At 41.6% G+C, this 13999-nt stretch overlaps 1 protein-coding gene across 1 annotated transcript in view; it reads right to left on the bottom strand.

The window, feature by feature from the left end:
* The window catches only part of LOC136857915 (E3 ubiquitin-protein ligase RNF144B), a 295359-nt gene extending 282472 nt beyond the window's left edge, over nt 1–12887 (bottom strand). The window contains exon 1 of the mRNA XM_068225335.1: nt 12675–12887. The gene's annotated coding sequence lies outside the window, so the exon portion shown is untranslated. The remainder of the gene's footprint in view (nt 1–12674) is intronic.
* Nucleotides 12888–13999: the final 1112 nt, after the last annotated feature.

The following is a 13999-nucleotide window of genomic DNA, read 5'->3' as shown; positions in this document are numbered from 1 at the left end:
AAACAAAGCCACGTGCTTTTGACAGCCACGTGCTTTTTTGACAGCTGTCATCCGCCATCTTTAAACTACAGAGCACCGTGCTGCCCTCTTTCATCACCTATCATCGGCAGTGCTGCCATCTTGACAGACCTAAACCTTAGTGCTACCAACTTAACCTCACTAGCTCGAGATAAACAAATCCACGTGCTTTTTGACAGCCACGTGCTTTTTTGATAGCTGTCATCCGCCATCTTTGAGCACAGTGCTGCCCTCTTTAGCTACTTACCTTTGAAATGTGGTGGCGGATAATTTGAAAAATGCTTTTCGACAAGCAGCCATCTTTAATCCAGAGAGAACAGTGCTACCCTCTATGTGGTGGCGGCAAATTGAAAAATTCCACGTGCTCTTGTTTGGAAACAAACTCACGTGCTTTTTCGACAGCTACCATCTGCCATCTTTAATCTATAGAGCACAGTGCTGCCCTCTTTAGCTACTTACCTTTGAAATGTGGTGGCGACAAATTCCACGTGCTCTTGTTTAGTAAACAAACTCACGTGCTTTTTTGTCAGCTGTCATCCGCCATCTTTAATCTATAGAGCACAGTGCTGCCCTCTTTATCGTAGTAGATGTAAATTCGTCACAGCTGTCATCCGCAGTGCTGTCATCTTAACGGGCTTAAACCTTAGTGCTACCAACTTAACCTTACTAGCGCGAGATAAACAAATCCACGTGCTTTTTGACAGCTGTCATCCACCATCTTTAATCTATAGAGCACAGTGGTGCCCTCTTTAGCTACTTACCTTTGAAATGTGGTGGCGGATAATTTGAAAAATGCTTTTTGATAGCAGCCATCTTTGAGCACCGTGCTACCCTCTTTTGTGGTGGCAGGCAATTCCACGTGACAGCAGCCATCTTTAATCATGAGAGCACCGTGCTGCCCTCTATGTGGTGGCGGCAAATTCTACATGCTCTTGTTTGGAAACAAACTCACGTGCTTTTTTCTGACAGCTGTCATCCGCCATCTTGCATCACAAACCTCAGTGCTGCGCTCTTTAGCTAGATACCTTTGAAATGTGGTGGCGGCAATTTGAAAAAAATCTATGTGCTCTTGTTTAGTAAACAAAGCCACGTGCTTTTTATGACAGCTATCATCCACCATCTTTAATCAATAGAGCACGGTGCTGCTATCATGCAGGCAATTTCATCACCTGTCATCCGCCATCTTTTAATGAACAGAGCACCGTGCTGCTCTCTGTAGTAGCGGGCAATTTGAAAAGTTCTGTTAGCTGTCATCCGCCATCTTTAATCAAGAGAGCACCGTGCTGCCATCTATGTGGTGGCGGCAAATTCTACGTGCTACGCGCAGCTGTCATCCACCATCTTACATCGCAAACCTCAGTGCTACACTCTATGTGGTGGCGGATAATTTAAAAAGAAAAATTCTACATCAGTCCTATCTCGACGCTAATTGCACAAGATGGTGACTATACATGACTCCTTAAAGGTGCTTATGCAAGATGATCACTATACATAGGCGCCCTTGGGATGCTTGCGCAAGATGGCGGTTATACAAGGCTCCTTATGAGGGATGCTTGCGCGAGATGGTGGTTGCTCTTATGAGGCGGCTTAAGGATCCATGACTAGAGACGCCCTAAGGATGCTTGCGCAAGATGGCGGATGCAAGATGGCGGCTATACATAGCTCCTTATGAGACAGCCAGTACTCGATACAACATGTGATCAGAACATTGATTGATGTGTTCAGAACACTGTACTCGATACAACATGTGATTAAAACATTGTGTGGTGTGTTCAGAACACTACATAAGTAGAATCGAACGCTGTATTAGGGGATACCTTTGTTTAGATTGAAACATAACAAGACTAGAATTGAACACTGCACATTGATTGATTGATGTGTTCAGAACACAAAATAAGTAGAATCGAACACTGTACTCGATGTCGTTAACTTCAACATGTGATTAAAACATTGTCTGGTGTGTTCAGAACACTACATAAGTAGAATCGAACGCTGTACAACATGTTAGGGGATACCTTTGTTTAGATTGAAACATAACAAGACTAGAATTGAACACTGCACTCGATGTCGTTACATGCGATCAGAACAATGATTGATGTGTTCAGATCACGAAACAAGTAGAACCGAACACTGTACAACATGTTAGGGGATACCTTTGTTCTAAGAAGATCAGCTTGAAACATAACAAGACTAGAATTGAACACTGCACTCGATACAACATGTAATCAGAACATTGATTGATGCGTTCAGATCACGAAACAAGTAGAACCGAACACTGTACAACATGTTAAGGGATACCTTTGTTTAGATTGAAACTAACAAGACTAACACTTCAAATGATTTGCTTAGTACGAAAATAAAAAAATATATACCGCGTAGCTAACTCGTTCATCACACTGCTAAGACGCTTAGTAATTGTGAATACACTCATACGAAAATCAAGAAAGCACACTGCGTAGCCAACTCGCTCGGCTCACTCGCTTAGTATTTGCAACACACACGGATAAGAATGTTCCGAGATACTTACATGTTTTTTAAGGGAGGGTGAAAGATCATAAATTATATGTACACATGTTGTCTCCTCCAAGTTGTAAGATGAAATAGACGCAGTACTGCGAGTTTCCGCTCTAGCTGGCGAACGGAAGTAGCATGATATCTCAGCAAAAAATAATACGCGTGAGCTTGCAAGTCAGACACAATGATGGATACCGCGATTCAAATCCTGGTAACTTATGCCGTCGGGAAGGGTATCCGGCGAGCATCTAGCTGTAAACCCCCGATTCTCGACAGATTCTTAATCAGAGTTCTTTGACGTCAGGAAGGGCAACCGGTTGAAAACAATTATCGAACACGCATCGTGAAGGCAAGAGTGTGCAGCGATATGCTTGTTTAGACTTGCAGATTACGAAAAGAAACATAACAAGACTTGAGTCTTAAAACAAATTCTTGCGATTTAAAATCTTAGTCAGGAAGGGCATCCAGCAGTAAAACAATAGTTCGTGATACTACGATTTAAAATCTAGCAGTAAAACCCCCGATTCTCGACAGATTCTTAATCCGAGTTCTTTGACGTCAGGAAGGGCAACCGGTTGAAAACAATTATCGAACACGCATCGTGAAGGCAAGAGTGTGCAGCGATATGCTTGTTTAGACTTGCAGATCACGAATAGAAACATAACAAGACTTGAGTCTTAAAACAAATTCTTGCGATTTAAAATCTTAGTCATGAAGGGCATCCAGCAGTAAAACAATAGTTCGTGATACTGCGATTTAAAATCTAGCAGTAAAACCCCCGATTCTCGACAGATTCTTAATCCGAGTTCTTTGACGTCAGGAAGGGCAACCGGTTGAAAACAATTATCGAACACGCATCGCGAAGGCAAGAGTGTGCAGCGATATGCTTGTTTAGACTTGCAGATTACGAAAAGAAACATAACAAGACTTGAGTCTTAATACAAAAAATCTTGCGATTTAAAATCTTAGTCAGGAAGGGCATCCAGCAGTAAAACAATAGTTCGTGATACTACGATTTAAAATCTAGCAGTAAAACCCCCGATTCTCGACAGATTCTTAATCCGAGTTCTTTGACGTCAGGAAGGGCAACTAGTTGAAAACAATTATCGAACACGCATCGCGAAGGCAAGAGTGTGCAGCGATATGCTTGTTTAGACTTGCAGATTACGAAAAGAAACATAACAAGACTTGAGTCTTAAAACAAATTCTTGCGATTTAAAATCTTAGTCAGGAAGGGCATCCAGCAGTAAAACAATAGTTCGTGATACTACGATTTAAAATCTAGCAGTAAAACCCCCGATTCTCGACAGATTCTTAATCCGAGTTCTTTGACGTCAGGAAGGGCAACCGGTTGAAAACAATTATCGAACACGCATCGTGAAGGCAAGAGTGTGCAGCGATATGCTTGTTTAGACTTGCAGATTACGAATAGAAACATAACAAGACTTGAGTCTTAAAACAAATTCTTGCGATTTAAAATCTTAGTCAGGAAGGGCATCCAGCAGTAAAACAATAGTTCGTGATACTGCGATTTAAAATCTAGCAGTAAAACCCCCGATTCTCGACAGATTCTTAATCCGAGTTCTTTGACGTCTGGAAGGGCAACCGGTTGAAAACAATTATCGAACACGCATCCCGAAGGCAAGAGTGTGCAAAGGACAACTCAACAAATTCTTGCGATTTAAACACATTTTATTCCCAAGAGAATCGAACCCGAGACTACCGGGTGAGAGGCATGCATACTGTAGGCTATGGGTTTGTTCTACTGTCCATGAAGTCGTATCAGCGCAGAGCGAGCAGCGGAATGCGTGTGTTAGCTGAAATTGTACACGTATCTTCCGGCTCGGCCTTGAACGAGGACACTGATAAGCGGCTTGTAACTCGCGAACGTCTTCTTAGCTGAGTACCATTCAAGCTCTTAAAACACAGTACTAATTAAGGTTGTAAAATATTCTGAAATAGTCCTCCTCTGTAGTGTAGTAGTTAGCTGCTACCCTCGGAGGTCCGAGTTCGATTCCCGGCTCTGCCACGGAATGTGTAGCATTTAGCCTATGTAAGTTCCTAACGTAAAATATCATGATTGTACGGAGAGGTTAAAACACACACAGTGCCTACTCCTATCGAAAGAACCTGCACGGTACCGGCATGTAGGCTTCTCCTGGTGAAGGAGCATGCACATGGTTTAACGCCTCCTATCAACAGCCCTTACTTAATGCTGGCTTTTTTGCACACCCCGCCTCCCACCATAGTTTTACGACCGGCTGCCCTTCCTGACTAGGATTTTAAATCGCAAGAATTTGTTGAGTTGCCCTTCCTGACGCAAAACTGGCAGTATCTAACCTCTTACACGGAATGTGTAGCATTTAGCCTATGTAAGTTCCTAACGTAAAATATCATGATTGTACGGAGAGGTTAAAACACACACACAGTGCCTACTCCTATCGAAAGAACCTGCACGGTACCGGCATGTAGGCTTCTCCTGGTGAAGGAGCATGCACATGGTTTAACGCCTCCTATCAACAGCCCTTACTTAATGCTGGCTTTTTTGCACACCCCGCCTCCCACCATAGTTTTACGACCGGCTGCCCTTCCTGACTAGGATTTTAAATCGCAAGAATTTGTTGAGTTGCCCTTCCTGACGCAAAACTGGCAGTATCTAACCTCTTACACGGAATGTGTAGCATTTAGCCTATGTAAGTTCCTAACGTAAAATATCATGATTGTACGGAGAGGTTAAAACACACACACAGTGCCTACTCCTATCGAAAGAACCTGCACGGTACCGGCATGTAGGCTTCTCCTGGTGAAGGAGCATGCACATGGTTTAACGCCTCCTATCAACAGCCCTTACTTAATGCTGGCTTTTTTGCACACCCCGCCTCACATCATAGTTTTACGACCGGCTGCCCTTCCTGACTAGGATTTTAAATCGCAAGAATTTGTTGAGTTGCCCTTCCTGACGCAAAACTGGCAGTATCTAACCTCTTACATCATACACTATAGTTTTCGACCGGTTGCCCTTCCTGACGTCAAAGAACTCGGATTAAGAATCTGTATCGTTTTAAGACTAGTTGCCCTTCCTGACGCAAAACTGGTAGTATCTAACCTCTTACATCATACCCTATTGTTTTCGACCGGTTGCCCTTCCTGACGTCAAAGAACTCGGATTAAGAATCTGTCGAGAATCGGGGGTTTTACTGCTAGATTTTAAATCGCAGTATCACGAACTATTGTTTTACTGCTGGATGCCCTTCATGACTAAGATTTTAAATCGCAAGAATTTGTTTTAAGACTCAAGTCTTGTTATGTTTCTATTCGTAATCTGCAAGTCTAAACAAGCATATCGCTGCACACTCTTGCCTTCACGATGCGTGTTCGATAATTGTTTTCAACCGGTTGCCCTTCCTGACGTCAAAGAACTCGGATTAAGAATCTGTCGAGAATCGGGGGTTTTACTGCTAGATTTTAAATCGTAGTATCACGAACTATTGTTTTACTGCTGGATGCCCTTCCTGACTAAGATTTTAAATCGCAAGAATTTGTTTTAAGACTCAAGTCTTGTTATGTTTCTTTTCGTAATCTGCAAGTCTAAACAAGCATATCGCTGCACACTCTTGCCTTCGCGATGCGTGTTCGATAATTGTTTTCAACTAGTTGCCCTTCCTGACGTCAAAGAACTCGGATTAAGAATCTGTCGAGAATCGGGGGTTTTACTGCTAGATTTTAAATCGTAGTATCACGAACTATTGTTTTACTGCTGGATGCCCTTCCTGACTAAGATTTTAAATCGCAAGATTTTTTGTATTAAGACTCAAGTCTTGTTATGTTTCTTTTCGTAATCTGCAAGTCTAAACAAGCATATCGCTGCACACTCTTGCCTTCGCGATGCGTGTTCGATAATTGTTTTCAACCGGTTGCCCTTCCTGACGTCAAAGAACTCGGATTAAGAATATGTCGAGAATCGGGGGTTTTACTGCTAGATTTTAAATCGCAGTATCACGAACTATTGTTTTACTGCTGGATGCCCTTCATGACTAAGATTTTAAATCGCAAGAATTTGTTTTAAGACTCAAGTCTTGTTATGTTTCTTTTCGTAATCTGCAAGTCTAAACAAGCATATCGCTGCACACTCTTGCCTTCACGATGCGTGTTCGATAATTGTTTTCAACCGGTTGCCCTTCCTGACGTCAAAGAACTCTGATTAAGAATCTGTCGAGAATCGGGGGTTTACAGCTAGATGCTCGCCGGATACCCTTCCCGACGGCATAAGTTACCAGGATTTGAATCGCGGTATCCATCATTGTGTCTGACTTGCAAGCTCACGCGTATTATTTTTTGCTGAGATATCATGCTACTTCCGTTCGCCAGCTAGAGCGGAAACTCGCAGTACTGCGTCTATTTCATCTTACAACTTGGAGGAGACAACATGTGTACATATAATTTATGATCTTTCACCCTCCCTTAAAAAACATGTAAGTATCTCGGAACATTCTTATCCGTGTGTGTTGCAAATACTAAGCGAGTGAGCCGAGCGAGTTGGCTACGCAGTGTGCTTTCTTGATTTTCGTATGAGTGTATTCACAATTACTAAGCGTCTTAGCAGTGTGATGAACGAGTTAGCTACGCGGTATATATTTTTTTATTTTCGTACTAAGCAAATCATTTGAAGTGTTAGTCTTGTTAGTTTCAATCTAAACAAAGGTATCCCTTAACATGTTGTACAGTGTTCGGTTCTACTTGTTTCGTGATCTGAACGCATCAATCAATGTTCTGATTACATGTTGTATCGAGTGCAGTGTTCAATTCTAGTCTTGTTATGTTTCAAGCTGATCTTCTTAGAACAAAGGTATCCCCTAACATGTTGTACAGTGTTCGGTTCTACTTGTTTCGTGATCTGAACACATCAATCATTGTTCTGATCGCATGTAACGACATCGAGTGCAGTGTTCAATTCTAGTCTTGTTATGTTTCAATCTAAACAAAGGTATCCCCTAACATGTTGTACAGCGTTCGATTCTACTTATGTAGTGTTCTGAACACACCAGACAATGTTTTAATCACATGTTGAAGTTAACGACATCGAGTACAGTGTTCGATTCTACTTATTTTGTGTTCTGAACACATCAATCAATCAATGTGCAGTGTTCAATTCTAGTCTTGTTATGTTTCAATCTAAACAAAGGTATCCCCTAATACAGCGTTCGATTCTACTTATGTAGTGTTCTGAACACACCACACAATGTTTTAATCACATGTTGTATCGAGTACAGTGTTCTGAACACATCAATCAATGTTCTGATCACATGTTGTATCGAGTACTGGCTGTCTCATAAGGAGCTATGTATAGCCGCCATCTTGCATCCGCCATCTTGCGCAAGCATCCTTAGGGCGTCTCTAGTCATGGATCCTTAAGCCGCCTCATAAGAGCAACCACCATCTCGCGCAAGCATCCCTCATAAGGAGCCTTGTATAACCGCCATCTTGCGCAAGCATCCCAAGGGTGTCTATGTATAGCGATCATCTTGCATAAGCACCTTTAAGGAGTCATGTATAGTCACCATCTTGTGCAATTAGCGTCGAGAGAGGACTGATGTAGAATTTTTCTTTTTAAATTATCCGCCACCACATAGAGTGTAGCACTGAGGTTTGCGATGTAAGATGGTGGATGACAGCTGCGCGTAGCACGTAGAATTTGCCGCCACCACATAGATGGCAGCACGGTGCTCTCTTGATTAAAGATGGCGGATGACAGCTAACAGAACTTTTCAAATTGCCCGCTACTACAGAGAGCAGCACGGTGCTCTGTTCATTAAAAGATGGCGGATGACAGGTGATGAAATTGCCTGCATGATAGCAGCACCGTGCTCTATTGATTAAAGATGGTGGATGATAGCTGTCATAAAAAGCACGTGGCTTTGTTTACTAAACAAGAGCACATAGATTTTTTTCAAATTGCCGCCACCACATTTCAAAGGTATCTAGCTAAAGAGCGCAGCACTGAGGTTTGTGATGCAAGATGGCGGATGACAGCTGTCAGAAAAAAGCACGTGAGTTTGTTTCCAAACAAGAGCATGTAGAATTTGCCGCCACCACATAGAGGGCAGCACGGTGCTCTCATGATTAAAGATGGCTGCTGTCACGTGGAATTGCCTGCCACCACAAAAGAGGGTAGCACGGTGCTCAAAGATGGCTGCTATCAAAAAGCATTTTTCAAATTATCCGCCACCACATTTCAAAGGTAAGTAGCTAAAGAGGGCACCACTGTGCTCTATAGATTAAAGATGGTGGATGACAGCTGTCAAAAAGCACGTGGATTTGTTTATCTCGCGCTAGTAAGGTTAAGTTGGTAGCACTAAGGTTTAAGCCCGTTAAGATGACAGCACTGCGGATGACAGCTGTGACGAATTTACATCTACTACGATAAAGAGGGCAGCACTGTGCTCTATAGATTAAAGATGGCGGATGACAGCTGACAAAAAAGCACGTGAGTTTGTTTACTAAACAAGAGCACGTGGAATTTGTCGCCACCACATTTCAAAGGTAAGTAGCTAAAGAGGGCAGCACTGTGCTCTATAGATTAAAGATGGCAGATGGTAGCTGTCGAAAAAGCACGTGAGTTTGTTTCCAAACAAGAGCACGTGGAATTTTTCAATTTGCCGCCACCACATAGAGGGTAGCACTGTTCTCTCTGGATTAAAGATGGCTGCTTGTCGAAAAGCATTTTTCAAATTATCCGCCACCACATTTCAAAGGTAAGTAGCTAAAGAGGGCAGCACTGTGCTCAAAGATGGCGGATGACAGCTATCAAAAAAGCACGTGGCTGTCAAAAAGCACGTGGATTTGTTTATCTCGAGCTAGTGAGGTTAAGTTGGTAGCACTAAGGTTTAGGTCTGTCAAGATGGCAGCACTGCCGATGATAGGTGATGAAAGAGGGCAGCACGGTGCTCTGTAGTTTAAAGATGGCGGATGACAGCTGTCAAAAAAGCACGTGGCTGTCAAAAGCACGTGGCTTTGTTTACCACACGCTAGTTAGGTTAAGTTGGTACTACTGAGGTTTAGGCCCGTCAAGATGGCAGTACTGAGGTTAGCGATGCGTTGTTGTCGATGACAGCTGTCAAAAAGCACGTGGCTTTGTTTACAAATCTGTCGAAAAGCACGTGGCTGTCAAAAAGCACGTGGATTTGTTTATCTCGCACTAGTTAGGTTAAGTTGGCACTACTGAGGTTTAGGCCCGTCAAGATGGCAGTACTGAGGTTAGCGATGCGTTGTTGTCTGTCAAAAAGCACGTGGCTGTCAAAAAACACGTGGCTTTGTTTACCTCATGCTAGTTAGGTTAAGTTGGCACTAGTGAGGTTTAGGCCCGTCAAGATGGCAGCAGTGAGGTTAGCGATGCGTTGTTGTCGATGACAGCTGTCAAAAAGCACGTGGCTTTGTTTACAAATTCAAATCTCGCGCCAAAATTCAAATTTCCCGCCAAAATTCAAATTTCCCGCGGGCGGCGGAGGCGGAGGAGGCGGCGGAGGAGGCGGCGGGAGGAGGAGGAGGCGGCCGAACTGTCCAATTATACTACTATCTGGTGAAGGAAATCGCAGACTGGAATCAACGGGTGACTGACAAGTATGCATCAATGAAAAACAGGAGGGCAAATTTTTAATTCATGTGAGTTAAGAATAACTGTAGTTATACTGTACAATTAGCCTCTGATTTCCTGTGTTTTAATTGCTGGATATATTCCAATTTTGATAGGAATGCTGTTCATTACTGAAGGACACTAGGATTTCTTGTTATTCTGTAAGCCTCTCATTTAAAAATGCAACATTGAAAATTTTGGTGCAACACCCAGCTTCAGATAACACCAGCCGCCACTAGGTTCGGGGCGTGGTCTTGGTATGGCATTCGTGATTGGGTGGCCAGGATCAATCTAGACGTACCATGTGAGAGTTAGATTGGATTGCTCGCCATACCCCTTGAAAGAAAATCCAGGACTTACCCAATATTCAAAACGGCATATTTCTGACGACAGTGTAACGAGTGATTAGCGTCTTTTTATTGATAAATAAATATTGAAACTCATAAAAATATACAGAAACAGAGGCAAAACGATAATAATGTGTAACCGTGCGTATCAAGAACGAAAATATAATTATTTCAATAGCGGTCAAAATGACCGCATCTTCGGCTCCAGGTATATAATGTATTCCGGCGGTTGTAGTGTTGAGAGAGAGAGAGAGAGAGAGAGAGAGAGAGAGAGAGAGAGAGAGAGAGAGAGAGAGAGAGAGAGAGAGAGAGAGTGCGCTAGAGCAATTCACTGTCAGACGATTAGGATTATGAGATTCTCGATGATAAACAGTGACAGCGTCATAAGAGCAAACATTTTCTATTTACTTCTCTAATAAAAGATATATTAGTACATCTTACCATCCGAGCTACTAAGCACGGCAGTGTAAGTTCAATACATCGAATCAATTCAAAATTAATCTACTGATACTATAGCAGTAAATGTCATATAACACGAGTTCTTTAAACAAGTATAAAAAATGGAAATTTGAATGGCTGCAAGGTCGATCTAGATCGAAAGCAATTTTTTCGATAACTGATTAACTGTCCCATAGAGTGTTACCCGGTCAAAATAAGTTACCTAGTAATGTTGTTGGGGAAGTCATGTCGAGCACTTAATATTCAATTATCTGCAGGTCACCTGAGTGGAATGCAGTCGCCTGGACAGGTCGAGGATTTTATTTTCGATATGTATAAGATGTTATTAATATGACTTCGACTATATTGTTCTAATAATAATATACCTGGGTCGCAAGTTTGCCTGACCTTTTAAGATGGCGACATGGCATTGATCGCTGAATATCTCGAAATAGCAGTGATCGAAGTAATTTGTCTCAGAAGACGCCAAATATGCTCGAATACGCCAGCCTCATATCGGTAGATTTACAACCAATGAAAATAACTTCTGTTGGACAAAATCTTCACACTTGGACGTCTCCGAAAACCGTACAAACAGTTCGTGGGAAGCGAAACGAATAACATTATTATTACACTCATTTAATTAATTCTCTAGAATGGCTCCATGGCTAAACGGTTATCATTCTGGTCTTTGGGAGATGATACTGCCTACGAAGAATACTTAAAATCATATATACAAAGCAACGCAAAGTTATCTCCGTACAGGCCGTGAAGGTTCTTGGAGGGGTGGCAGGTAAAGTCTTCCACTATCCGCAACCTCGGCACATGATGGGGTAGAGAGCGACCGCTAAAAGGAGATGTGAAAATACTACAATATAAACCACACTGAACGCCTTTGTTATTAATCAAGTGAATTAAGAAAATGTCATTCTTTAATACAGTATATGTAGGCCCTACGTATTAGAGTACTGTACACTCATTGTTCGATATAGGAGTACTCTTATTCTTTTTGATTTACATGGATTAACTAGGTTGTTAACCTGTCATTGTTCTTTTTCATTTACTGTAGCTCCTACTGTTGGTAATCATGTGATGAAATAGTCCTCTTATCCGTTTCCAAAATGTCTCCACCTTAATTTAGCAGCCACCTGCACTAACGACCTGCACTAACTGCTTTAAGCAGATTTCACTGAACAGTCGTTTCTCGAGCCTCACTTTATTTGTTTCACAGAAGTTCCATAGTTATGGCGTTAAATTACTGTAGGATATATTATTGAATATTTTAGAAAACTATTTTAAATGTATGAAACAAGCTGGACATTACATGCCCCGATTTTTAAATATGAAAACTGGGTGGAGGTTCGTTCCAGTAAATTGTTTTGTAGCTTTTCCTTTTGGCTAGTGGCGTGCTCTATATGCATGTAATTTCCGTTGAAGAATGCATATTACAGACTTATATTTATGATTTTATCCTTGGCATAGACGAACTTCAAATAAAGTACTATCCGTGTATTGTGTATAGAGGGAATTATGGACCAAACGGGGTTTCCTCTGGTTATAAAACACTTGAATTGGATATAATTTTCTAATATTCATTACTCAAAATTTACCTTTGCTGGGGAGAACATGTCTATTCATTTCAAAAGTATTAAGTTCATAGCAACATTGTTCTCACACCAGAAACTTACTGAACTGAGAGAAAAGTGAACTTATTAACTTAGTCTTACCTGGATCTGTTCGACGTTCATTTCGAAGACCTCAAATTATTAACATCACCGATCAAGTATGATACTTCTTCTTAAGGTTATCGATTTCTGCTTGTACTCTGAGTAATGAAGATTGAAACAAGGGCTATTATACCGCATCGGCGTGGTACAATTGCAGTCCCAGTGATGCTACTATGAATTGTTCTCATTCAAGGAAAGGTTTGTCTCTGCTACCTGGAACAGAAAATAAAGGAAATTGTCTGTACTAATATTATAAAGAGAAAAAGATTTGTATGTTTGTATATTTGTTTGTAATGGATAAACTCAAAAACTACAGAACCAATTTTAAAACCTTTTTTGACATATAGAAAGCTACATTACCAATATGTAACATGGGTTGTATTTTATTTTCAAAACAATTAGAGATCCCTACGAAAACTGAAATAATGTAACCCAAGGCATCAAAAATTTGCCTATAAGTCATTGTAGGCTGTGTGTGTGTGTGTATATCTAAAAGGATTTATACCATATCTCCCCTTAAAACACTCAAGCGAATTCAACCAAATTTGGTACACTTATGACTCAGTAGCCGAAAAAAAACCCCGCATGGGTATAAGACAAACCAAGCACCCTTGGGGACAGGGGACGAGGGGTGTGAGGCACAAAAGTAATCGAAAATACTGTCGAATCCATAGTTTTCGGGGTTGCTGAGATGAATAATGACACACCGAATTTTTAAAATCTAAGTTCAGCCCTTTTTGTGGGTGGGGGCGACGGAGGAGCGAGATACAAAAATTATAGAAAATAGCGCCGAATCCATATGTATGTATTTTCCTGCATGCCTGTCAACTAAATTTGGTACAAATATTGCTATTTGTGAAAAATGCTGTGGGGGGAAAGACACCTCTAGAATCTCTGCGAGAGTGGGTGAAATACAAATATAACTAAAAACGACCAATAATAATGTCAAATCCGTAGTTTGCATCACTACTGTAGTCCGGCTGCATGGCTAAATGGTTAGCGTGCTGGCCTTTGGTCCAGAGAATCCCGGGTTCGATTCCCAGCCAGGTCGCGGATTTTAATCTTCAGCATTAGAACTCATCTTATGTAAGATCCCATTCTCATAGACGCGCAGGTCACCTATACGGTGTCAGCTCGAAATACTTGCCTCTTTGGAGGCCACACGCTATTATTATTATTAGCACTACAATCAATCAATCAATCAATCAATCAATCAATCAATCAATCAATTACTACTGATCTGCATTTAGGGCAGTCGCCCAGGTGGCAGATTCCCTATCAGTTGTTTTCCTTGCCTTTTTTTAAATGATCGCAAAGAAATAGGA

This window comes from Anabrus simplex, chromosome 1 (genome assembly GCF_040414725.1).
Source record: "Anabrus simplex isolate iqAnaSimp1 chromosome 1, ASM4041472v1, whole genome shotgun sequence".
NCBI classification, from domain to species: Eukaryota; Metazoa; Arthropoda; class Insecta; order Orthoptera; family Tettigoniidae; genus Anabrus; species Anabrus simplex.
Note: the sequence above shows the minus strand (reverse complement) of the source record. Positions and strands in the feature narration are given on the sequence as shown.